Below are 4,581 nucleotides of genomic sequence, written 5' to 3'. Positions count from 1 at the left end.
CCGATCATGCCCTCAGTGCCGTTCTCTTAGCTAAAAGAGACGGCATCCAGCTCCCGGTGTATTTCATTAGCCACGTTCTTAGGAACGCAGAGCTTCGGTACCCCATGATTGAAAAATTTGGCCTTGCCCTTTACATGGCAATCAAGAAGCTAAACCCTTACTTCTTGGCGCATGCGGTAGAAGTCTATACTAACCAACCGATCAAGCGGCCACTCAAAACCTTGGAGTCTTCTGGACGAATGCTTAAATGGTCGATTGAAATGCAAGGATTGGAAATCACTTACGAACAAAGGAAGGCAATAAAGGGGCAAGCATTCGCCGACTTTATTGTTGAAATGACAAGGCCGCTTGCACCGGACAATACTAACCAGGTTTTGAAAGTGTATGTGGACGGGAGCTCCACTACGAATAGCTGTGGTGTAGGGATTATCTGTCAATCTCCTGAGGGAGATAAGTACGAATATGCATTGCGGTTCAAGTTTCTGGTCTCTAACAATGAGGCCGAATATGAGGCCCTGCTAGCCGGCATTCGGTATTGCAAGGCGGCAGGGGCAAAAAAAATTGACGCCTGCTCTGATTCCCAACTGGTCGTACTCTAGGTCAATGGAACGTATGAGGCCACTCATCCGGCCATGATAAAATATTTGCAGGCAGTCAAAAATGAAGTCGGGACACTTGAGGAGTTTCATCTAAGTCGAGTGCCCTGGTCTTCAAACAATCAGGCGGATGCTCTGTCTAAACTGGCGTCATCCGCCTCTTGTGAAACGTCTCGGTCAGTTTTCTGGGAGGTCATGGAAATGAGAAGTATATCTAATGAAGACCCCATTGGAATTCTTGACCGAAGCGCAACCTGGATGGACAGCATCCGGGCCTACATTGCAGACGGCACGCTCCCTGATTCACCCCAGGAGGCGACTGTTCTGAAGAAGAAAGCGGAAAACTTTGAGCTGAGGCAAGGAGAACTCTTCAAGACTGGTTTTTTGAAACCTCTGTTGAAGTGTGCTACCCCAGATAAGGGTAAAGAAGTCCTTAAAGATTTGCATGCGGGTTTCTGCGCCTCTCATATAGGTGGCAAGTCCTTAGCTGCCAAGGCCAGGCGGCTCTATTTCTGGCTTACTCTGGAGTCGGATGCCATGGAAATGGTAAAAAAATGTGACAAGTGCCAAAAGTTTGGCAAGCTCATCCATCGTTCGGTTACAGACCTGACGGCCATCCACAGTCCAATACCCTTTGCCAAATGGGGCATGGACATACTTGGGCCTTACACAGCGGCCGCAGGCAGCAAGCGCTACATATTGGTAGCTGTGGATTACTTTACCAAGTGGGTAGAGGCGGGGGTGGTCAAAAACATCAAGACTAAAGATGTCATCTCTTTCATATGGAGGAATGTTAGCACTCGTTTCGGGGTGACTATGTCTATGGTTTTTGACAACGAACCTCAGTTTGAGACGCCTCAGCTTAAGACTTGGTTGGGAGACCTAGTGGTCTCAAGTTTCTTTGCATCAGTCGGCCGGCCCCAAGCAAACGGCCAGGTCGAAGCCTTCAACAAGTTAATCTCAGATGGGATCAAAAAGAAAATAAAGAGAGCTGGTGGCCTTTGGGCGGATGAATTACCACACGTCCTCTGGGCCATCAGAACAACCGCAAAAGGGGCAACTGGAGAAACCCCATTCCTCATGGTGTATGGTGCAGAAGCTGTCCTGCCCATCGAACACTATGAGTCGACTCTTCGAATCATGTTGTATGACGAAGAGGTAAACTGGGAGGCCATGCGGCTAGCATTGGACTCACTTCCACAGCGCAGGGGCAATGCTGCCTTGCGCCATGAGATTTACCGTCTGAGAATGACTCGGGCCTACAACAAAAGAGTACACAAGCGTCCTCTCAAAGCGGGGGACTTTGTGCTACGAAAAATGGAGGCAGTCGGTAGGGCGAATGAGCAGGGAAAGATAACCCCAAATTGGGAAGGCCCCTACCGTATCTATGATGAAGTAAGAGACGACACCTACCGACTAGAAGAACCAGACGGTAGACGGCTACCTAGAACTTGGAATGTAGACAACTTAAAAAAGTACTACTTCTAAGAATTTATGTAAATACTTTAACGTTTTGATTAATGAGAATATGTCTTCATTTCCCAAACTTGTCTCCTTGTTAATTTTTGTGAATTATGTTAGGGTTGCCTGTACAATGTGCAGATGGCCACCCTATTTTTAACGTCTGTCCCAACAGCAGACGTCCCATTCCGTCTGAAGGAGCCGACTGCACAAAAGCAGTCGATCCTACTAATCTATTTTCAAGTTAAGTCCAACACTTAACGGCTATTTACCATTTTAATAGAGGCCAATGGCCGGATATTAATAAAAAAATAGAGGCCGACGGCCATAGTCTGCTCCAACATGAGTATGACCGTCTGCTCCAACATGAGTCAGATAACCGACGATGTCCATTCAGGCGAATTCGTCGAGGAGAAGCATCTCCCATTTGGGTGGCACATTGCTCTACTAATACATCAAACGGCCCTACCAAATGCTAAAAACGCATCAGCAATTGTTTGAATAAATCAAAAGTGAAATCTAAAAGGCCGAAAGTCTTTCGAATTGTTCTAGTACAATTGGAAAGAGGTCACTATTTCATGATTAGAGGCTATCGAGGCATAAGGCCGGATGAGCCTTTTTTTGCTCTGGGGCAAGGCAGGCGGAGAACTCTTTCTCAATCAAAAGAGCTAAGTCTAAAAACTTAGCATTATACGTATAAAAGGCTCATGGCCGAATGCGCCTGCTCTGCTTTGGGGCAAACCAGGCGGAATACTTTCTCTTAACAAATAAGCTAAGTTAAAACTTAGCATCTTATTTTAACGAGGCCTATGGCCGAATGAAATTAAAGATTCAACTGCTCTGCATGGCCGTCTGTCGCTTGGTTTGGGGCAATCACCATAGTGATTGATTGGCTTAGAAACCATGCATACTCTTCTAAGTATCAATAATTTCTAAGTCAATCAATCCAATCAACCGAAACCAATCGACATCCATCCAGGGGCAAGAACATTCGCATACTATACGGGCTAAAATATACTTAGCTAAAATTCTTAAAGCATGCATAAACACCAAAAAAAATAAAGCCGGCCAAATGACCGAATGCTTCATAAAAATTAACAGCCGTCAAAATTGACGACTGAAAGTGTTAACTGGCTGAGCCAGGAGAATTGTTGAGTTACCCGACCCCTTGGTCGGTAAAGATACATTTTTACTCGGCACACAGGTCGGAAAATTAAACACATGGCCATTCAGCCGCAAAAAGACAGGTAAAGCTTAAAGATCAGGGGAGCTTCTCAGTATCGGCATCCGCCTTATCCTCCGGTGCATGCTCTCTATTTTCTGCATCCTCCTCCTAATCATCCTTCTCCTCGTCCCCAGAAGACGAGCCGCCAGACGAGCTGGACTCCCCCGAGGCACTCGATCTTGGCAGCCGCATCCTTCTCGGCCACCTCTTGAGCTTCTATGAGGAGACGGGCATTGAACTCGTCATTAGCCTTATCAAACTGGACCTTCCAGGTTTGATAATCGGCAGACGGCTGAGCAGCCGCCCAGGCCGCACGCATGATGACTTTGTTATCGTTCGTCATTTTTTTGACCAGGGCTTGTTTCTCCTCCTCCATCAAGGACCTATACTTGGTCCGGAGTTGGTTCTCCTGGTTGCTCAGCCGCCCTCTGAGTCTTTTGACTATCACCTCCAGGCTAGCCGCTTTGGACTCTGCCTCCTTGAGGTTGTCCAGCTTCTCGTTAAGGCCCTTGACCTGGTCCTAAAGCTCCTTCACTCGCTGCTTGGCTGCGTCCAAGTTCTGCTGAACTTGCAGGTTGGAAGACGCCTGGGAATACAACATATCAAGTGTTAGAATCTCATTTTGAGCAATCTCAAACTGAGCTTTGTCCAAAGTAGAGGCGGCCTGAGCATTCGCTGCCTTTACCTCCCTGGTCTTCTCATTAAGAGGCCCTTTGAGACCGCTCACGCGCAGCATAGCCTGCAGGCGTCCAAAACAAAGAAACTCGTCAGTAACCATTCGACAAAAGTATGTACATTAATCATGTAATACCCCATATTTTTATACGTATTTTATTTAATGTATATACACTTTATACGTATTTTATTTAATATATATATTTTATAAAGGTATTTAATTAACTCTAGCATTTTAATTATAATGTTTTAATTATTTATCTCATGTATATTTGGAATATTTTACAAAAGGAAAAGCCGTTTAATTAATTAATCAATAAGAAGTTGGGGTTTTATTTTAAGAAATTATAATGTTTTAAACAAGTTTTAGTAGGGAAGGGATTAGGAAAGACTAAAGGAGGAAAGTTAGGGTAAAAGGGGAGATAGAGAAGGGGTATAAATATCCCTCCAGAGTGGAGAAAATCCAAGGTAAATTTTTCTCACTCTCCTCCTTATTTTCCTTTCTTTTTTTTTTTTCTCTCTTCCCCTTCCCCTTATATTTTTTCGGCTGCCCCCTTCCACCACCACTGCCAGCCGCCGGCAGCAGGTGGCCGTCGCTGCCAGCAGCGCACGCCGCCGGCAGCA

The sequence above is a fragment of the Chenopodium album genome, chromosome 2, assembly GCF_948465745.1.
Source record: "Chenopodium album chromosome 2, dcCheAlbu1.1, whole genome shotgun sequence".
NCBI classification, from domain to species: domain Eukaryota; kingdom Viridiplantae; phylum Streptophyta; class Magnoliopsida; order Caryophyllales; family Amaranthaceae; genus Chenopodium; species Chenopodium album.
Note: the sequence above shows the minus strand (reverse complement) of the source record.